This window comes from Triticum aestivum, chromosome 3D, assembly GCF_018294505.1.
Source record: "Triticum aestivum cultivar Chinese Spring chromosome 3D, IWGSC CS RefSeq v2.1, whole genome shotgun sequence".
Classification (NCBI taxonomy): Eukaryota; Viridiplantae; Streptophyta; class Magnoliopsida; order Poales; family Poaceae; genus Triticum; species Triticum aestivum.
Genome location: NC_057802.1, coordinates 265288533 through 265312007, shown reverse-complemented (window position 1 = coordinate 265312007; position 23475 = coordinate 265288533).

The following is a 23475-nucleotide window of genomic DNA, read 5'->3' as shown; positions in this document are numbered from 1 at the left end:
AAAATATTGTTACTACCAAGGATAGGTGGGCACGACCGCTGTTTATGGAAGCTTTCCTGCTGGCAGCCTGGAGCATTTGGAAGGAACGTAATAACAAACACTTCAGAGGGATAGCACCATCCAGAGACTCCTGGTTGTAAGATTCAAAGAGGACTATTCGCTCCTAACTTATAGGGTTGAGGAGAAACACAAGCATCTCATCCCCGCTCTATTAGACACCTTGTATTAACCCCCCCCCCCCACACACACACAAAAAAATGGGGTGGTTGTAAATCATCATGTAATTTTGAGACTCATATTATATTAATTTAATTGTAGTAGGAGGTGCTCCTACTGTTTCAGGTTCAAAAAAATGAGTTAGTTGCAGGATGATGTATTACGGAACGAGTAAAGAGATTGCCGATAACGAGATTGAACTAGGTATGTAGATACCGACGATCGAATCTCGGGCAAATAACATACCGATGGACAAAGGGAATAACGTATGTTGTCATAACAGTTCGACCGATAAAGATCTTCGTAGAATATGTAGGAGCCAATATGAGCATCCAGGTTCCGCTATTGGTTATTGATCGGAGAGGTGTCTCGGTTATGTCTACATAGTTCTCGAACCCGTAGGGTCCGCACGCTTAACGTTCGATGACGATATTGTATTATATGAGTTATGTGATTTGGTGACCGGATGTTGTTCGTGAAGGAAATATGACCTAGAGGCAATAATAAAGTTATTATTTTATTTCCTTATATCATGATAAATGTTTATTATTCATGCTAGAATTGTATCAACCGGAAACTTGATACATGTGTGAATACATAGACAAAACAAAGTGTCCCTAGTATGCCTCTACTAGACTAGCTCGTTAATCAAAGATGGTTAAGTTTCCTGACCATAGACATGTGTTCGCATTTGATGAGCGAGGTCACATCATTAGGAGAATGATGTGATGGACAAGACCCATCCGTTAGCTTAGCATAAATGATCGTTTAGTTTTATTGCTATTGCTTTCTTCATGACTTATACATGTTCCACTGACTATGAGATTATGCAACTCCCGAATACCGGAGGAACACCTTGTGTGCTATCAAACGTCACAACGTAACTGGGTGATTATAAAGATTCTCTATAGGTGTCTCCGAAGGTGTTTGTTGGGTTGGCATAGATCAAGATTAGAATTTGTCACTCGTGAATCGGAGAGGTGTCTCTGGGCCCTCTCGGTAATGCACATCACTATAAGCCTTGCAAGCAATGTGACTAATGAGTTAGTTACGGGATGATGCATTACGGAACGAGTAAAGAGACTTGCCGGTAACGAGATTGAACTAGGTATGAGGATACCGACGATCGAATCGCGGGCAAGTAACATACCGATGACAAAGGAAACAACGTATGTTGTTATGCCTAAAAATAGGATAGGGAAAAAATATTTTTGGTCGCCAAATTTTTGGCCTAAAAACTGCCCGGGGGTCTCCAGACTTTTTTTTGGATTTTTCGTGGACTGTAGGTATGAAGAACAGACTCGATCTAAACTACGAAAAACTGTAAAATCTCACCGAGCAACCTGAAAATCTGATACCACTTGATAGAGGCGAGGTGTCTCGTCTTTCGATGAGATGGTGGCTATCGTTTTGGAGGAAGTCGACTTTGACGATCCGACTACGAACGTATGAGGACATCGCGCCTTAGCAATCCCTAAACCAACTCCGAGAGGTTATTGACCACGCCAGAGCACGATCAACCTGACCACGAAGGTCTGTTTCCTGCAGGCAAATGAAGAACAAGCAAGAAACTAAGATTGCAATCTGGATATTGCGAATATAAGAGGAAAGCTTTATTGATCAAGGTGGGGTGCTGTGATGCCTTTGTCTGGTCGTTGAACACAAACGAAGTACGCGAAGTTGCAGCTATGGCGAACTTTTAATCTAAACAAAACCCAAAGTCTAAACGGTGCCCTAAGGGCTGTATATATGGAGGAAGAGGGGGGAATTTCATGGCCCTTGGGGAAGGGGTCCGAAACCAACCCTATCTCTTGTTTCCCCACACATACAGTCTCTAAAAACAGCCTATACTTATGTATTTCGAAATTAAATGGGCCTGGCCCAATAATAAGGTGACGCAGCACCTAGAATAGCCTCTGGACGAAATTTATGAAGTGGCATCTTGTATATTTCGTCCAAGGCTTCATTCACTCCTTATGGTGGCTTCAAAGTCCTGAAATCATCACTTGTAACTCCGTTCTTGTTCTCCTTGCGCATGCCATCAACTCCATGCTTGTTCTTGCTCCAATGTTCATCCTTCTCCAAGCTAGGCCCTTCATTTGTAAGCAAAACAAAAGTATCCAATTTAGGCAGCATCATATTCTCATGAACATTAGAATCATTACCAAGAAACGAAAGTACCTGGTAATTTAATTGGCGTGTGCGAGCTCTAGTAATTGGTCCATTATATGTAACAGTAGGGGCTGTGGGTGTAACAATGGTATTGATGTCCTCATTAGGCATGCACATTGATGAAACCATTGAGCACCTGTTCTTCGAATGTCATTTCAGCCAACTTTGCTAGGCCAGCTTGGGTTTGTCGTGGCAGCAAGGAGGGACCAGGCTACAAAATATTGTTACTACCAAGGATAGGTGGGCACGACCGCTGTTTATGGAAGCTTTCCTGCTGGCAGCCTGGAGCATTTGGAAGGAACGTAATAACAAACACTTCAGAGGGATAGCACCATCCAGAGACTCCTGGTTGTAAGATTCAAAGAGGACTATTCGCTCCTAACTTATAGGGTTGAGGAGAAACACAAGCATCTCATCCCCGCTCTATTAGACACCTTGTATTAACCCCCCCCCCCCCCACACACACAAAAAAATGGGGTGGTTGTAAATCATCATGTAATTTTGAGACTCATATTATATTAATTTAATTGTAGTAGGAGGTGCTCCTACTGTTTCAGGTTCAAAAAAATGAGTTAGTTGCAGGATGATGTATTACGGAACGAGTAAAGAGATTGCCGATAACGAGATTGAACTAGGTATGTAGATACCGACGATCGAATCTCGGGCAAATAACATACCGATGGACAAAGGGAATAACGTATGTTGTCATAACAGTTCGACCGATAAAGATCTTCGTAGAATATGTAGGAGCCAATATGAGCATCCAGGTTCCGCTATTGGTTATTGATCGGAGAGGTGTCTCGGTTATGTCTACATAGTTCTCGAACCCGTAGGGTCCGCACGCTTAACGTTCGATGACGATATTGTATTATATGAGTTATGTGATTTGGTGACCGGATGTTGTTCGTGAAGGAAATATGACCTAGAGGCAATAATAAAGTTATTATTTTATTTCCTTATATCATGATAAATGTTTATTATTCATGCTAGAATTGTATCAACCGGAAACTTGATACATGTGTGAATACATAGACAAAACAAAGTGTCCCTAGTATGCCTCTACTAGACTAGCTCGTTAATCAAAGATGGTTAAGTTTCCTGACCATAGACATGTGTTCGCATTTGATGAGCGAGGTCACATCATTAGGAGAATGATGTGATGGACAAGACCCATCCATTAGCTTAGCATAAATGATCGTTTAGTTTTATTGCTATTGCTTTCTTCATGACTTATACATGTTCCACTGACTATGAGATTATGCAACTCCCGAATACCGGAGGAACACCTTGTGTGCTATCAAACGTCACAACGTAACTGGGTGATTATAAAGATTCTCTATAGGTGTCTCCGAAGGTGTTTGTTGGGTTGGCATAGATCAAGATTAGAATTTGTCACTCGTGAATCGGAGAGGTGTCTCTGGGCCCTCTCGGTAATGCACATCACTATAAGCCTTGCAAGCAATGTGACTAATGAGTTAGTTACGGGATGATGCATTACGGAACGAGTAAAGAGACTTGCCGGTAACGAGATTGAACTAGGTATGAGGATACCGACGATCGAATCGCGGGCAAGTAACATACCGATGACAAAGGAAACAACGTATGTTGTTATGCGGTTTGACTGATAAAGATCTTCGTAGAATATGTAGGAGCAAATATGAGCATCTAGGTTCCGCTATTGGTTATTGACCAGAGATGTGTCACGGTCATGTCTACATAGTTCTCGAACCCGTAGGGTCCGCACGCTTAACATTCGATGATGATTTGTATTATGAGTTATGTGATTTGATGGCCGAAGTTTGTTCGGAGTCCCGGATGAGATCACGGACATGAGGAGTCTTGAAATGGTCGAGAGGTAAAGATTCATATATTGGAAGGCTATATTTGGATATCGGAAAGGATCCGAGTGATTTGGGTACTTTTCGGAGTACCGGGGAGATACGAGAATTCGCCAGGAAAAGTAATGGGCCTTATTGGGATTTAGTGGAGAGAGGGGAGAAGGGCCAAGAGGTGGCACGCGCCTCCCCCCTGCCCAAATCGAATTGCACAAGGGGTGGGGCGCAGCCCGCCTTTCCTTCTCCCTCTCCCTCTCTTTCCTTCTCTCCTACTCCGAATAGGAAAGGGAATCCTACTAGGACTTGGGAGTCCTAGTAGGACTCCCTATGCTTGGCGCGCCCCTAGGCCGGTCGCCTCCTCCCTTCCTCCTTTATATATGAGGGAGGGGAGCACCCCAAAGGGACTCAAGATTTTTCTTAGCCGTGTGCGGTGCCCCCCTCCACAGTTACACACCTCGGTCATATCGTTGTAGTGCTTAGGCGAAGCCGTGCGCCGGTAACTTTATCATCACCGTCACCACGCCGTCGTGCTGACGGAACTCTCCCTCGGCCTCAACTAGATCAAGAGCTCGAGGGACGTCATCGAGCTGAACGTGTGCTGACCGCGGAGGTGCCGTACGTTTGGTGCTGGATCGGTTGGATCGCGAAGACATTCGACTACATCACCTGCGTTACTAAACGCTTCCGCTTTCGGTCTACGAGGGTACGTGGACACACTCTCCCCTCTCGTTGCTATGCATCTCCTAGATAGATCTTGCGTGATCGTTGGAATTTTTTTGAAATTACTGTGTTCCCCAACAGTGGTATCCGAGCCGGGTCTATGCGTAGATGTTATATGCATGAGTAGAACACAAAGAGTTGTGGGTGATAATAGTCATACTGCTTACCAGCATGTCATACTTTGATTCGGCGGTATTGTTGGATGAAGCGGCCCAAACCGACATTACATGACCGCGTTCATGAGACTGGTTCTACCGTCGTGCTTCGCACACAGGTGGCTAGTGGGTGTCTGTTTCTCCAACTTTAGTTGAATCGAATGTGACTACGCCCGGTCCTTGTTGAAGGTTAAAACAGCACACTTGACAAAAAATGGTTGTGGTTTTGATGCGTAGGTAAGAACGGTTCTTACTAAGCCCGTAGCAGCCACGTAAAACTTGAAACAACAAAGTAGAGGACGTCTAACTTGTTTTTGCAGGGATTGATGTGATGTGATATGGTCAAGACGTGATGATATATAAATTGTTGTATGAGATGATCATGTTTTGTAAAAGTTATCGTCAACTAGCAGGAGCCTTATGTTTGTCGCTTTATTGTATGAAATGCAATCGCCATGTAATTGCTTTACTTTATCACTAAGAGGTAGCGATAGTCGTAGAAGCAATTGTTGGCGAGACGACAACGATGCTTCGATGGAAATCAAGGTGTCAAGCCGGTGACGATGGAGATCATGACGGTGCTTTGGAGATGGAGATCAAAGGCACAAGATGATGATGGCCATATCATATCACTTATATTGATTGCATGTGATATTTATCCTTTATGCATCTTATTTTGCTTAGTACGCTGGTAGCATTATAAGATGATCTCTCACTAAATTTCAAGGTATAAGTGTTCTCCCTGAGTATGCACCGTTGCGACAATTCGTCGTGCCGAGACACCACGTGATGATTGGGTGTGATAAGCTCTACGTTCACATACAACGGGTGCAAGCCAGTTTTGCACACGCAGAATACTCGGCTTAAATTTGAGAAGCCTAACATATACAGATATGGCCTTGGAACACTGAGACCGAAAGGTCGAGCGTGAATCATATAGTAGATATGATCAACATAGTGATGTTCACCATTGAAAGCTACTCCATCTCACGTGATGATCGGACATGGTTTAGTTGATATGGATCACGTGATCATTTAGATGACTAGAGGGATGAATATCTAAGTGGTAGTTCTTAAGTAATATGATTAATTGAACTTAAATTTATCATGAACTTAGTCCTGATAGTATTTGCATATCTATGTTGTAGATCAGTTGCTCGCGTATAGCTTCCCCGTTTTATTTATGATATGGTCCTGGAGAAAAATAAGTTGAAAGATGTTAGTAGCAATGATGCGGACTAGCTCCATGATTTGAGGATTATCCTCATTGTTGCACAGAAGAATTATGTCCTTGATGCACCGCTAGGTGACGGACCTATTGCAGGAGCAGATGCAGATGTTATGAACGTTTGACAAAGCTCAGTATGATGACTACTTGATAGTTTAGTGCACCATGCTTTACGGCTTACAACCGGGACTTCAAAAACATTGTGAACGCCACAGAGCATATGAGATGTTCCAAGAGCTGAAATTGGTATTTCAGACTCATGCCCGAGTCGAGAGGTATGAGACCTCTGACAAGTACTTTGCCTACAAGATGGAGGAGAATAGCTCAACCAGTGAGCATGTGCTCAGGATGTCTGAGTACTACAATCGCTTGAATCAAGTGGGAGTTAATCTTCCAGATAAGATAGTGATTGACAAAGTTCTCTAGTCACTGTCACCAAGTTATTGGAACTTCGAGATGAACTATAATATGCAAGGGATGACGAAAACGATTCCCGAGCTCTTCGTGATGCTGAAATCAGCGAAGGTAGAAATCAATAAAAGCATCAAGTGTTGATGGTTGACAAGACCACTAGTTTCAAGTAAAAGGGCAAGGGAAAAAAGGGAACTTCAAGAAGAATGGCAAGCAAGTTGCCACTCCCATGAAGAAGCCCAAAGCTAGACCCAAGCCTGAAACTGAGTGCTTCTACTGCAAAGGAAATGGTCATTGGAAGTGGAACTGCCCTAGATACTTGGCGGATAAGAAGGATGGCAAAGTGAACAAAGGTATATTTGATATACATGTTATTGATGTGTACTTTACTAGTGTTTATAGCAACCCCTCGGTATTTGATACTGGTTCAGTTGCTAAGAGTAGTAACTCGAAACGAGAGTTGCAAAATAAACAGAGACTAGTTGAGAGCGAGGTGATGATGTGAGTTGGAAGTGATTCCAAGGATGATAAGATCACCATCGCACACTCCCTTTACCTTCGGGATTAATGTTGAACCTAAAATAAATGTTATTTGGTGTTTGCGTTGAGCATGAATATGATTGGATCATGTTTATTGCAATACAATTATTCATTTAAGTCAAAGAATAATTGTTGTTCTATTTACATGAATAAAACTTGCGAACCATGCCTCATGGGCAAGATGACTAAGACTCCGTTCTCCGGAACAATGGAGCGAGCAACTGACTTATTGGAAATAATACATACTGATGTATGCGGTCCGATGAGTGTTGAGGCTCGCGGCGGGTATCGTTATTTTCTGACCTTCACGGATGATTTGAGCAGATATGGGTATATCTACTTGATGAAACATAAGTCTGAAACATTTGAAAAGTTCAAAGAATTTCAGAGTGAAGTGGAAAATCGCCGTAACAAGAAAATAAAGTTTCTACGATCTGATCGCGGAGACGAATATTTGAGTTACGAGTTTGGTCTTCATTTGAAACAATGTGGAATAGTTTCGCAACTCACGCCACTTGGAACACCACAGCATAATGGTGTGTCCGAACGTCGTAACCGTACTTTATTAGATATAGTGTGATCTATGATGTCTCTTACCAATTTACCACTATCGTTTTGGGGTTATGCATTAGAGACAGCTGCATTCACGTTAAATAGGGCACCATCTAAATCCGTTGAGACGACACCAAATGAACTGTGGTTTGGCAAGAAACCTAAGCTGTCGTTTCTTAAAGTTTGGGGCTGCAATGCTTATGTGAAATAGCTTCAACCTGATAAGCTTGAATCCAAATCGAAGAAATGTGTCTTCATAGGATACCCAAAGGAGATTGTTGGGTACACCTTCTATCACAGATCCGGAGGCAAGACATTCGTTGCTAAGAATGGATCCTTTCTAGAAAAGGAGTTTCTCTTGATAGAATTGAGTGGGAGTAAAGTAGAACTTGATGAGGTAATTGTACCTGCTCCCGAATTGGAAAGTAGTTCTTCACAGAAATCAGTTCCTGTGATTCCTACACCAATTAGTGTGGAAGCTAATGATGATGATCATGAAACTTCAGATCAAGTTACTACCAAACCTCGTAGGTCAAACAGAATATGTTCCGCACCAGAGTGGTACGGTAATCCTATTCTGGGAATCATGTTACTAGACCATGACGAACCTACGAACTATGAGGAAGCGATGATGAGCCCAGATTCCGTGAAATGGTTTGAGGCCATGAAATCCGAGATGGGATCCATGTATGAGAACAAAGTATGGACTTTGATTGACTTTCCCGATGATCGGTGAGCCATTGAGAATAAATGGATCTTCAAGAGGAAGACGGACGCTGATAGTAGTGTTACTATCTACAAAGCTCGAATTGTCGCAAAAGATTTTCGACAATTTTAAGGTGTTGACTACAATGAGATTTTATCACTCGTATCGATGCTTAGAGTCTATCCGAATCATGTTAACAATTGCCGCATTTTATGAAATTTGGCAAATGGAAGTCAAAACTGCATTCCTTAATGGATATCTCAAAGAAGAGTTGTATCTGATGCAACCAGAAGGTTTTGTCGATCCTAAAGGTGCTAACAAAGTGTGCAAGCTCCAGTGATCCATTTACGGACTGGTGCAAGCCTCTCAGAGTTGGAATATACGCTTTGATAGTGTGATCAAAGCATATGGTTTTATACAGACTTGTGGTGAAGCCTGTATTTACAAGAAAGTGAGTGGGAGCACTATAGCCTTTCTGATAAGTATATGTGAATGACATATTGTTGATCGGAAATGATGTAGAATTTTCTGGAAAGCATAAAGGAATGTTTGAAAGGAGTTTTTTTTCAAAGAAAGGCCTCGGTGAAGCTGCTTACATATTGAGCATCAAGATCTATAGAGATAGATCAAGACGCTTGATAAGATTTTTCAATGAATACATACCTTGACAAGATTTTGAAGTAGTTCAAAATGGAACAGTCAAAGGAGTTCTTGCCTGTGTTGCAAGGTGTGAAGTTGAGTAAGACTCAAAATAGAAAGAGAATGAAAGTCATTCCCTATGCCTCAGCCATAGGTACTATAAAGTATGTTATGCTGCGTACCAGACCTATTTTGTACCTTGCCATAAGTTTGGCAAGAGGGTACAATAGTGATCCAGGAGTGGATCACTGGACAGCGGTCAAAATTATCCTTAGTGGAATAAGGATATGTTTCTCGGTTATGGAGGTGATAAAGAGTTCGTCGTAAAGAGCTACGTCGATGCAAGCTTTGACACCGATCTGGATGACTCTGAGTCTCGATCTAGATACATATTGAAAGTGGGAGCAATTAGCTAGAGTAGCTTCGTGCAGAGCATTGTAAACATAGAAATTTGCAAAATACATACGGCTTTGAATGTGGCAGATCCTTTGACTAAATTTATCTCACAAGCAAAACATGATCACACCTTAGTGCTCTTGGGTGTTAATCACATAGCATTGTGAACTAGATTATTGACTCTAGTAAACCCTTTGAGTGTTGGTCACATGGCGATGTAAACTATGGGTGTTAATCACATGGTGATGTGAACTATTGGTGTTAAATCACATGGCGATGTGAACTAGATTATTGACTCTAGTGCAAGTGTGAGACTGAAGGAAATATGCCCTAGAGGCAATAATAAAGTTATTATTTTATTTCCTTATATCATGATAAATGTTTATTATTCATGCTAGAATTGTATCAACCGGAAACTTGATACATGTGTGAATACATAGACAAAACAAAGTGTCCCTAGTATGCCTCTACTAGACTAGCTCGTTAATCAAAGAAGATTAAGTTTCCTGACTATAGACATGTGTTGTCATTTGATGAACGAGGTCACATCATTAGGAGAATGATGTGATGGACAAGACCCATCTATTAGCTTAGCATAAATGATCGTTTAGTTTTATTGCTATTGCTTTCTTCATGACTTATACATGTTCCTCTAACTATGAGATTATGCAACTCCCGAATACCGGCGGAACACCTTGTGTGCTATCAAATGTCACCACATAACTGGGTGATTATAAAGATGCTCTACAGGTGTCTCCGAAGGTGTTTGTTGGGTTGGATAGATCAAGATTAGGATTTGTCACTCCGTGAATCGGAGAGGTATCTCTAGGCCCTCTCGGTAATGCACATCACTATAAGCCTTGCAAGCAATGTGACTAATGAGTTAGTTACAGGATGATGCATTACGGAACGACTAAAGAGACTTGCCGGTAATGAGATTGAACTAGGTATGAGGATACCGATGATCGAATCTCGGACAAGTAACATACCGATGACAAAGGGAACAACATATGTTGTTATGCGGTTTGACTGATAAAGATCTTCGTAGAATATGTATGAACCAATATGAGCATCCAGGTTCCGCTATTGGTTATTGACCAGAGATGTGTCTCGGTCAGGTCTACATAGTTCTCGAACCCGTAGGGTCGGCACGCTTAACGTTCGATGATGATTTGTATTATGAGTTATGTGATTTGATGACCAAAGTTTGTTCGGAGTCCCGGATGAGATCACGGACATGAGGAGTCTTGAAATGGTCGAGAGGTAAAGATTCATATATTGGAAGGCCATATTCGGACATCGGAAAGGTTCCGAGTGACTCGGGTACTTTTCGGAGTACCGGGGAGTTACGGGAATTCACCGGGAGAAGTAATGGGCCTTATTGGGCTTTAGTGGAGAGAGGGGAGAAGGGCCAAGAGGTGGCACGTGCCTCCGCCCTGCCCAAACCGAATTGGACAAGGGGTGGGGGCGCGGCCCCCCTTTCCTTCTCCCTCTCCCTCTCTTTCCTTCTCTCCTACTTCGAATAGGAAAGGGAATCCTACTAGGACTTGGGAGTCCTAGTAGGCCTCCCTATGCTTGGCGCGCCCCCTAGGCCGGCCGCCTCCTCCCTCCCTCCTTTATATACGAGGGAGGGGAGCACCCCAAAGGGACTCAAGATTTGTCTTAGCCGTGTGCGGTGCCCCCTCCACAGTTACACACCTCGGTCATATCGTCATAGTGCTTAGGCGAAGCCCTGCTCCGGTAACTTCATCATCACCGTCACCACGCCGTCGTGCTGACGGAACTCTCCCTTGGCCTCAACTAGAGCAAGAGCTCGAGGGACGTAATCGAGCTGAACGTGTGCTAAACACGGAGGTGCCGTACGTTCGATGCTTGGATCGGTTGGATCGCGAAGACGTTCGACTACATCAACCGCGTTACTAAACGCTTCCGCTTTCGGTCTACGAGGGCACGTGGACACACTCTCCCCTCTCGTTGCTATGCATCTCCTAGATAGATCTTGCGTGATCGTAGGAATTTTTTTGAAATTACTGCGTTCCCCAATAGTTCGGAGTCCCGGATGAGATCACGGACATGACGAGGAGTCTCGAAATGGTCGAGAGGTAAAGATTGATATATAGGATGATAGTATTCGGACACCGGAAGTGTTCCGGAGTGTATCGGGTATTTATCAAAGTACAGGAGGGGTTATCGGAACCCCCGGGGGAAGTATATGGGCCATAAGAGGGGAGCACACCAGCCCACAAGGGGTGGCGCCCCCCCCCCTTGGCATGTGGCCGAATTGGAGAAGGAAAAAGGGGGGTTCGGCCCCCTTCCTTTCTCTCTTCCCCCTGCCTTTCTTCTCCGGTGCAAAAAGAAAAGAGGGGGCGCCACTTGCGGAAACCCCAAGTAGGATTCGGATCCTACTTGGGGCGCCCCTGGCTGCCTCTCCTCCCCTCACACCTATATATATGTGGGGAGGGGGCGCCTAGAACACAAAACATCAATTGTTAGCCGTGTGCGGCGCCGCCCTCCACGGTTTACACCCCCGGTCATATTCTCGCGATGCTTAGGCGAAGCCCTGCGCGGATCACTTCACCATCACCGCCACCACGCCGTCGTGCTCACGGAACTCATCTACTACCTTGACACCTTGCTGGATCAAGAAGGTGAGGGACGTCGCCGAGCTGAACCTGTGGAGAACTCGGAGGTGTCGTACGTTTGGTGCTTGATCGGTCGGAGCTAGAAGAAGTTCGACTACATCAACTGCGTTATCAAAACACTTCCGCTTTCGGTCTACGAGGGTATGTAGACACACTCGCCCCTCGTTGCTATGCATCTCCATGGATAGATCATTGCGCGTGCGTAGATTTTTTTTCCATGCAACGTTTCCCAACAATTTGCCCTTCTCAAGTTCATCTTGTCGGTCGCGTGTTTACAAGGTTCAGGGCTAGGATCCGCGATGAAGAGATGGTGTGTGTAGCTCTTGCTTGTTGAATTTGTGGTATAGTTTTCGTTTTATCCGTACCATATTAATCTTCTTAGTCACCGGATGATTATTATAAGACCTCTATTTTACAATTATGCTTCTTTGTAGTAGTATTACTTGGTGAACACTTGTTACTTTTTGTGAAAGGAGAAGAGCAAAGCTAATGAGAATGCAGAAACCGGCTCATATGCTGTAGGAACCGCAGACCTAAAAGCACAATGTTGTCATGAGGTAATTTTATTTCTGCCTTTTCAACATTATGAATATCAGTTCTAGCACAAGGTTCATTGTAAGTGTGGATGTATTGTAAATTTGTAATATTATGACCTCTCATGGAATTTGTATTGCCTTCACCTTTGATTCCTTGATGATATACCCGATGTATTTTAATATTCTGACCTCCCATGGAACTTGTATTGCCTTTGCCTTGATACAGATTCAGTATTTCAGTTTTCCTTTGTTGCATTTGCAGCTTCATGGATCTGGAAGTACTGATATTGATGGTTCCAAGAGATGAAAAGGTGCTAAATATTTTTTTTCTCTATATCGTCCGAGCTAAACAAAACTGATTGTTGAACAGTGCTTTGGAAACGACAATTTAGGGAACTTTGCATACCCTTTCTAACTGAGTTACTAATCTGTGAAAACCAAGTGCAACCACATATGAATCTTGGAAGAAATGATATTCACTGAATTTGTATATTCTTGGATTTTTGGCTTCGTAAATATTTGTTGTTTAATTGGACATCTAAATGTATGTTTTGTTGTTTACATTTTTTGTGTATTCTCTTCTGTTGAACTATAATATAGAGAAAATGTAAAAAAAACATTTATATGAGTAGATATATCAGTTCTACCCTTCAAATATTCCTAATGTTTCTCTGAATATTGCTATTTTTTGGGATGCCATGATGTGATCCTTTGCGAAAGAGTAGACCTATGAAGAAAAGGCTGAACACAGTACATTGGAAACCAATCAGATTCCTCTCTTCAGTTGCATACCATTATTTTGGAAAATGGAGCGTACAAGCACAAGCTGCAAGAAAGCGAAATAGTTCAAAGCACTTGAAACAAATGTATATTATAATAGCCAACACACTTCGTATGCTTAACAATCACAAGAGCTCAAAACGCTGAAAATGTATAAGGATTATTTCATATATCTAACAATTATAAGAGCCAAAATAGACGGGCGTGGCAACGCGCGCCATCAACGATCTAGTATCTTTTAGAGCATGGCGGTGGTTGTATTTTAAAGAAATAGTTGCACTCTCTTGCTTCACTTGTATATTTTTTATAGTCTAATAAATAGTAATGGCAATATGCATGCATGGGTTATGAAATTGGTCCTGATATAATAGGTATTCAAGAGGAATATAATAAAAACTTTCGTGTAGATCACTAAATATGACATGTTTGATTCCTTGCAATAGTTTTGCGATATTGAGATGGTAATATGTGGGAGTTACTAGTGGATGATTGTGTTTTAGTAAGAATATTGGTGTTAAGGTTTGTGATTCCCGAAGCATGCACGTGTAGTCTTTACTTATGCTAAGAAGTTGGAGCATGATTTATTATTGAGTGTCTTCCTATGCATGGAGGTCGGGGGGCGCGATGGTTAACTCCTACCAACCTCCCTCCTAGGGGCATGCGTAGTACTACTTTTGTCGGAATCAGGGCTCCGCGGACCCAAAGAAAGGTTCGAACACAGGGGTGTGCGTGAAGAACTTCACTTGGCTATAGCTCGCTACTCGTTGCCTCATGGACGAACTCCGACGTGTTCGCGCAAGCAGGACGAAGAGTTGGACACGGTGATTTACCCAGGTTTGGGCCACCTTGCGGTGTAAAACCCTACTCCTGCTTTGTGGTGGATTGTCTCGCGGGGAGGATGAGTATGAACTAGTACAAGTGTGAGCGGCCTCGTGAGGGCTCAGGAGGGTGGATCACTCTCTCGCGGTCTCGATCCTTCTCTATGGTGAAGACTAACCTATATTTATACTAGCAGCGGTCCTCTTCCCCCAAAGCTTAGGCGGGAAGGGATACCACAATGGCCAATTTTGAAGGGGGACCAGAGTACACCCTATCCTAACTAAAGGTGGTCTTTGCCTGCAAATCTTCTGGTCGTGATGCGCACGTGGGCTAGGTAATGACCTCCATCTTGCCGAGCATGTGGTCTTGGTCTTGTTGCACTGGAACGGCAACCTTTGGGGGATTCCTTGTGAACCCGCGTACGTCCTTGCCTCCTTACCCCGAAGAGGAAACTGTCCTCGCCTGCGCTCGCTGGCGCCCTTCTGGCTCCGTCATCATGGCTCATGTCACCCGCGCCTGGTGAGGTGGGGTGCGTGCCTAGAGATGTCCGCCCCTCGGGAGGCAGCCTCGAGAGGCCGCTCCTTAGGATGTCTTGATGTAGTTTGCCTCGCGAGGGCCTTGCTTGTGAAGTCTTGATGCTGGGCCGCACCGGGCCGTTCGTGAAGCCACGCACTAGGCCGTAGGCAAAAGGGTCTGGGTACCCCCGGTCCCAGAACCCCGACTGTAGCCCCCGAGCCCACGGCACGCTCGGTCTTGCTTCGAGGCGGAGGCGAAGAAGGGAAGGTGAACCAACGTGGGCCCCAACTGCCTGCGGGCTAGGCTCGACGCTTGGCGCACAGCTGGACATGGGACACCCCCACTTCCCCATGTTGCCTCGGCAACTTCCCAGACTGGCATAAAGCCTGGCGCACGCTGTGAGGCCATCATTGCTCCTCCTCGTCTTCATCTTCCTCATCCTGCTGTGATCCCCTTTCTCTCGCGTGAGGCTCCTCCAGATCCAAACAGAGCGCCGCCTTGCCTCCTTCCTCGTCAGTGTCAACGGTTCCGCGAATGGCGCCCCCCGGGAAAGCGAAGCCCGCCGCCCCGGTTGCGAGCTCCTCCTCCCTCACGTCGGTGCTCTCACCCTTCTCCATCTCTAAGGAGGAGGACCTCAATCCGGTGCTCCCGCTGACGGCCGGCGACCGCAATGAATGGGGCGCGACCCAGATCTGGCCCAGCTCCGTGGCGCAAAGCAGCCTGGCGGGGTCTGTCTACCCCTTTTTACTCCACATTGTCTTCGCCAAGTTGGTTCCGCCCTTCTTCGAGTTCTTCTACGCCATCCTCGAGCACTACCAAATCCGTGCCCTTCACCTTCAGCCCAACTCCATTCTCCTCTAGCCTGTCTTCGCCTTCTACTGCAAGGCTTTTGTGGGCGTGAGGCCCTCGGTGTCGCTCTTCCGCCACTTCTTCAACTTGCGGTTCACCGCCCGAACCCAATGATCCACGTGTGTCTCCTTTGTCAACGTGCTCAGCAAAAACACGCTGCTGAAGGCCGGGAAGTAAGTGGAAGGCTTCCGATAGCGCTAGGTCTTCCTGGACGCTTGCAGCACCGACCAACGCCTGGTGCTTCCGGAGGTGCTGCCCGAGCAGTCCCCTGAATGGGGCTCCGCAAAGCTCACTAACCCCCGAGCAAAACCCGTCCTGAAGAAGATAGCTTCGCATATGAAGCTGAAGCTGCTGACAGGGGCGATGATCATGAAGGAGTTCCTGGCGCAGCGCCTCGCGCTGCTCCAATCGCATTCGAAGCCCTTGTGTGAGTACGAAGGCGCGGGGATGCGATGAGGCTGCACGTCGCCGGCCTGACAGGTGAGGAGCTGGACGTGGCCTTGTTCACCTTGCTTGGCCATATTCCAGGGGACATTCCCGAGGCCGCCGCCCCGCTGTACAGCCGCAACGACATGGAGGAGCTGGTCGCGGCCATGCCCACCTTCAATGAGTGGGGGCTTGAGCCGCATGACCACCACGATTCACCCCGTGGTGCTGTCCTCTGGCCATAGTGATGGTGACGAGGAATCGGAGGAAATGAAGGATGACGACCTCGAGAGGGCATCCCCGCCGTCACAGCACCAACTCCTCCTCGGCCTCGACGATGATGACGATGCTAACGAGCTCCCGGCCGCGGATTCCCCAGGTCCCGTCAGGGCATCCAGGAGGGCAGAGTCTGCTCCCTCGACTGCGCGAGCGTCTGGCGAGGCGGCCCTAGGTGTGGGGGCGGTAGCACCCCCTCCTGAAGGCTCTCCACACCCCATCGGGGAGGTCAAGGAAACGGGCCTTGTGCCGCAAGATGCGTGCCCGACGATCATGCCGACCTCCGCCAAGACGGCCGCAGTTTCACCAGCCAAGGCCCCTCAGGGGGAGGCCATCGCCCCTACGGACGGTGGTGCCGTAGCGGGGCATGCCGGGGGTCACTCCAACGGCCCCCGAAGCAAGGCCAGGGCCACGTCGAGGAAGGATGGGGGCGCATCGTCCTCCGAGGAGGAGAAGAAGAGGAAGTGGGCTACGCCAGACGAGTAAGTATCCTGGCCTTACCTTTTGGTTGCACACTTGTAGCCTGTATGTTCATATAGCCCCTCATCGCGCTGAACAGGGGCGAAGGCACGGAGAGGAAGAAGAAGAAGAAGAACATCCTTGCGAATGTGCCTTTCGCCCTGAAGGCGGTTTTGGCGCTTGGTCGCAGCTCTGGCGGGCGCGGGGGCGCGCAACACGGACCCGACGCCATTCTCGGGCACACGGGCACCACTGCAACTGGGCGTGCGGGTGCGCCATCTCCTCTTGGCGCTTCACCAGCGCCGCTAGGAGGGCCGGCCAACAAGGATGTGGTGGCTAGTTACACGGCGCCCCTTGTCACGGTCACGGCAGCTCCAGCCATGGCCCGGGGAGAGACGCCTCACCCCCCGCTGGTCGGACTCGACTCAGGGCGCGCCGCGGCGTAACCTCAAGCGGCGCCAACCCCCGGGACTCAGCTGGCCGAGGCTGTAGTCGCCCTGGTCGTGCCACGGACACTAAGCGCGGGGAAGGACCTAGGGCCCCCGGCGCCCAAAGTAGATCGTGTCGAGACCTCGTTGGCCGCGGTCCCAGCTAGCGCGCCGGCGCCGCTCCCTCATCAGGTCCTCGCGCTTGTGAACTGCGGCGCCCTGATCGGGCACGGGCCCCTGGCCGACGCTTACACCTCGCTCGACCGGTTCAGGGCGGATCTCCAAGATGCCGACAGATGCCTCGCTAGGGAGCGTCTTGGACTCGCCTCAGCGTGGCTCCAGATTGAGAGGTGATGGCTCGTGTTCGCGTCAGTATTTTCCCCGAAGAGGAAGGGATGATGCCGCACAACTATGGTAGGTATTTCCCTCATTGATGAGACCAAGGTTATCGAACCAGTAGGAGAACCACGCAACACTATGTAAACGGTACCTGCACACAAAGAACAAATACTTGCAACCCGACGCGTAAGAGGGGTTGTCAATCCTCCCGGGTAAAAAATAGATTGTTTATAGTACATTGGATAAATAGATCTCGCGGAAACACGAAATAAAATAAATAACAAAAATTTGCAGCAAGGTATTTTTGGGTTTTTGGAATAAAAGATCTGAAAATAAAAGAGGCAAATAATAGATCAGAAAGCAAATATGATAAAGAATAGACCCGGGGGCCGTAGATTTCACTAGTGGCTTCTCTCGAGAAAAATAGCATATGGCGGGTAAACAAATTACTGTTGGGCAATTGATAGAACTTCAAATAATTATGACGATATCCAGGCAATGATCATTATATAGGCATCACGTCCAAGATAAGTAGACCGAATCCTGCCTGCATCTACTACTATTACTCCACACATCGACCGCTATCCAGCATGCATCTAGTGTATTAAGTTCATGGAGAAATGGAGTAATGCAATAAGAACGATGACATGATGTAGACCAGATCTATTCATGTAGGAATAGACCCCATCTTGTTATCCTTAATAGCAACGATACATACTACGGTAAGTAAACGGACTCCAAAAAATCCGCAAAATATTTTTTGTCAGTTTTGGAATATTTAGAAAATTAGGAAAATAAGAAACTTCCAGGAAGCGTACCCTGGTGGGCACAAGACACCAGGGCGCGCATGGCTTGCCAGGCGCACCCAGGTGGGTTGTTCCCACCTCGGGTACCTTCCGGACTTTGTTTTTCTATAGTTTGCTTGTCTCCCAAGATTAAAAAAATCTTTATATACCCCCCGAACCTATTGACCACCGTATCACGGAGAAATCTTCTGTTTTCTTTTCTTGTTGTTTCCCTAATTGATCTAAAAATATGTCATCCCAAGACTCCGAGGGTGAGAGCTATGTTGTTGATTTCATCGCAAACCCCAAGTCTTATGGGGATGTGGAGCACTATAGTTGGACTTCCGAAGAGGATGAGGACGAATCAGTTCCTCCCCGTTTCAAAAACGAAAGCATGGAGGCATTATGCAAGAGGATAATAAAGCTAGATATGGAGAATGATGAGTTGAGGGTAGATAACTTTATCCTCCGGAGTACGCTAGAGGAAAAGAAGGGCAAACCTTTTACTTCTTCATCACCGCCACCATCTTCTTCATCACCAAAATAAAATTGAGTATCGGGTATGGGCACTCCCCTTGGCTTCCGCCAAGCTTGGGGGAGGTGCCCCGGTATCGTATCATCCCCACTATCTTTTGCATTACATATTTTAGTTTGATCTTTTGCTTTAGATGAATAAAAGTTTAGTTCGATCCTTTCTTTTCGAGAGTTTGCTTAGTGATCTATCCTAGTAATCGTGTGCGAGATATATAATAATGTATAGTTTGAGTTTTTGCTTTCTTTACTTTCATGTTGAAATAAAAAGAAAGGAAATAAATAAATAAAAGGAAAGGAAATAAATTAAAAAGATCATATGCTAATCTTATGGTAGGTGATGACACCACATAAGGAAAAGTATAAGTAGAAAATTTTATTAGAGATTAACAAACATAGCATTAGTCAATGATGCAACTCATGAAAGAATTAATAAGGGAAGAGAAGATTCACATATAAATATACTATCCTAGAAATCTTTTGTGGTTGTGAGCCCCCATCAAAATATTATATGCCAAAATTGTTGACGTTGGACAAGGAAGACAACTTAATGATTTATGTTTGTTCATATCCACATAGAAGTCATATTGTCATAGATCCTTTAACGTGTGGTGCTTGCCCCCCATCTTTGCTAGCCAAAAATTCCGCACCAAGTAGAGATACTACTTGTGCATCCAAAAACCCTTAAACCCAAATCTTATTTACAAGAGTCCACCATACCTACCTAGGGATTGAGCAAGATCCCTCAAGTAAGTTGTCATCGGTGCAATAAGGCAATAAAAATTGCTTCTAAAAGTGTGAGATCATTTAGTGTAAGAGAAAATTGAGCATTGTACGAACTTGTGATGGTGAAGAATAAAAGCGACAAACTGCATAATAAAGGTTGCCATCACAAGGGGCAATACAACGTGATGTTCTTTTGCACTAAGGGGTTGAGCATACAAAAAAATAAGTGCATGGCAACCTCTGCTTCCCTCTGCGAAGGGCCTATCTTTTACTTTTATGTATTTACTTTTATGCAAAGAGTCAAAGTTTTCTCTCTATTCCTTTTTATTTTCTCCTTTGGCAAGCACCATGTGGTGAGGAAAGATCTAGGCACATATGTCCAGCTGAATATGGGTAGCATGAGTTATTATTGTTGACATCACCATTGAGGTGAATACGTTGGGAGGCGAAACTATAAGCCCCTATCTTTCTATGTGTCCGGTTGAAACGTTTTGTTCATGTGTATGCGGTGAGTGTTAGCGATCATAGAAGACTATATGATGGTTGAGTGTGTGGACTTGCCTAAAGGCTTCGATACGTGACCCTTCCTGAAAAGATGATGGATTGTAGTTGCAAAGTTGACTGAGAACATAGTTTGTTGGTTTCTAATAGAGTTTTTGCTTTATACTTCAATTGTGTGATGAATTGTCACTTATTCATGAGAAGTCTATGATAAGAGCCTTATGTTTAAGTTTGTTGCTGTTATAATAATCAACATGATGCTTATATGTCTGTATTTTGTTTTTATCGACACCTCTCTCTCTCTCTCGCTAAGCATGTGGACATGTTTTCCGATTCCGGTTTTCGCTTGAGGACAAGCGATGTCTAAGCTTGGGGGAGTTGATACGTCCATTTTGCATCATGTTTTCCTACTGATATTTATGATGTTTTTATGCATAATAATGCTTTTTGGAGTAATTCTAATGCCTTTTCTCTCATAATATGCAAGGTACGCACAAAGAGGGAGAATTTCGGCAGCTGGAAATCTGGACCTGGAAAAGCTACGTCAGGCTACCTATTCTGCACAACTCCAAACAAGTTGAAGCTTTACGGAGAATTTTTATGGAATATATGAATAATATTGGAGCAAATAAGTACCAGAGGGGGCCCACCAGGTGGGCACAACCCACCTGGGCGCGCCAAGGAGCCCAGGTGCGCCCTGGTGGGTTGTGCTCACCCAGGCCCACCTTCGGTGCCCATCTTCTGGTATATAAGTCATTTTGACCTAGAAAAAATGAGGAGAGGACTTTCGGGATGGAGCGCCGCCGTCTCGAGGCGGAACTTGGGCAGGAGCACTTTTGCCCTCCAGCGGAGCGATTCCGCCGTGGGAACTTCCCTCCCGAAGGGGGAAATCATCGTCATCATCAACACCAACAACTCTCCCATCTTGGGGAGGGCAATCTCCATCAACATCTTCAACAGCACCATCTCATCTCAAACCCTAGTTCATCTCTTGTGTTCAATCTTGTTACCGGAACTATAGATTGGTGCTTGTGGGTGACTAGTAGTGTTGATTACATCTTGTAGTTGATTACTGTATGGTTTATTTGGTGGAAGATTATATGTTCAGATCCATTATGCTATTTAATACCCCTCTGATCTTGAGCATGATTATCATTTGTGAGTAGTTACTTTTGTTCTTGAGGTCACGGGAGAAATCATGTTGCAAGTAATCATGTGAACTTGATGTGTGTTCGATATTTTGATAGTATGTACGTTGTGATTCCCTTAGTGGTGTCATGTGAACGTCGACTACATGACACTTCACCATATGTGGGCCTAAGGGGATGTATTATGGAGTAGTTAATAGATGATGTGTTGCGAGAGTGACAGAAGCTTAAACCCTAGTTTATGTGCTATTCCGTAAGGGACCGATTAGATCCAAAAGTTTAATGCTATGGTTAGAATTTATTCTTAATACTTTTCTCGTAGTTGCGGATGCTTGCGGGAGGGTTAATGTGATGCCCGGATAATTAAGCTACAGTAAACCCCTGCTAATGGTGCCACGTCATCACATTACTGTTGCTAATCCTCACTTTATCCAGATCACAATTCAAATTCAAATTCAAATTAAAGTCCAATATTCAAATTTCTCAAACATGCAAAATAAAATGCTCAAAGTGTGGCAAATAATTCCTGGATATTTGTCATGTTGGAACCAACCTCATTTGAATTCCAAAAATGCCCTTGGAAATTTATTCAGTGGATCATCAGCCAATTATCTGACCTTTTCAATTTCTAAAAATAGTTGAACACTCCCAAATGCTTTGAAACTTTTGTACCAACACAGAATATTGCGATGTATTATTGTGCCAAGTTTTGTATTAAACAAAACTCATTTAGTAGTTCCATTAAAATGCAAAGTAAGAAAGAAATAAAAGAAACAGAAAAGAAAAATATGAAAGGACCTAAACTACTGGTGGACTGGGCTCTAGGTCAACAGTGGGAGACAAGCCCACCTTGCCACCTCCTCCTTCCTACTGCTCACCAGGAGCGCCGTGTACATGCGCACCCCGTCCATGCCTGCGCCTGGCCACGTGCAGCCATCCCCGCGGCTCCCCCTCGCCTACAAGTCCTGCCCCGAGGATCTGCCCGAACCCTAGCTGCCCCATTCCTCTCCCCCCTCGCCCGTGCTCTCTACCCCTCATATCCGCCCGCCCACGGGTGTGTCCGTGGCCGAGCCGCTGGAGTAACTGCGGCCGCCGTCGTCCCTGTGGCCCTCCGACGCGTCCCCGAGCACCGCCGTGCCCCGCTACATCTTCCCTGGCCCCGAACTCGAGCTCGCCGCCTCTACTTCGACCCCGAATGTCACTGTCTTCCTCCCCGGGCCGCCGCACACCGTCGATGGCTCCGGCCACCTCGAGTCCAGGCCATCCCTGCAATGGCAGTGAGCCCCCGTTCGATTCCCCTCCTCCCCCTCTCGAATCCATTCCGTAGGCCGCCGTAAGCCACTGTCGTCCACCGCGCGCTCACCAACCGTCGCCCGCGCCCCGGGCTCCCCTGTCGCATCCTGACCGCGTCCCGCAGCGCCTAGCCGACCCCCGCGCGCCCGCGTCCTGCACGCGTGGCCGCCCAGGCCGGGCTCACCGCGCCGCCGCTACTGCTTCCCCTGCTGCTGCCTCTTCTGCCCGACGACCGCCGCCGCCGCTTCAGGTCACCGCCGCCGCCGCTAGAGTCATCCCTGGTGCCAGCCGAAGCCACCGTTGGAAGCGCCGCTTCGGCAGCTTTCCAACGGGCCTAGTCGTGCGCCCTCCCGTCGCGTGAGTCGACCGAACGGCCATCGCCGGCGCATTCTGTCATCGCCGCAGTTAGCCGCCGACGTGGCTGGCTTAATTAGCGCTAACCCAGCCCTTAATCCCCATTGACAACCGGGCCCCATGCGTTTTATATTTAGCTAATAAAAATGTTTTGTTTAATTAAACAACTGACAGGTGGGGCCCAGATTTAACTGTTCAAAAGGATAAGATCTGCTGAGTCAGCATGCTGACTCAGCACCAGGGCCCACCAGTCAGCCTCTGGTTGACTGGTCTATTGACCCAGTCAGTAGGGCCCACCAGTCAGCCCCTGAGTGTGCTTACTGGGTACAATTCTTGATGCGCATAGCAATTTGTCCTTTTTTTTAATTTCAAAATAATAATAAATCCAGAAAATGGTTTAATCTTTGAAAATTCATAGAAAATAAACCGTATCTCGGATGAAAATGTTTTATATATGAAAGTTGCTCAGAAAAATCCAACGAATCCGAATACGTGGT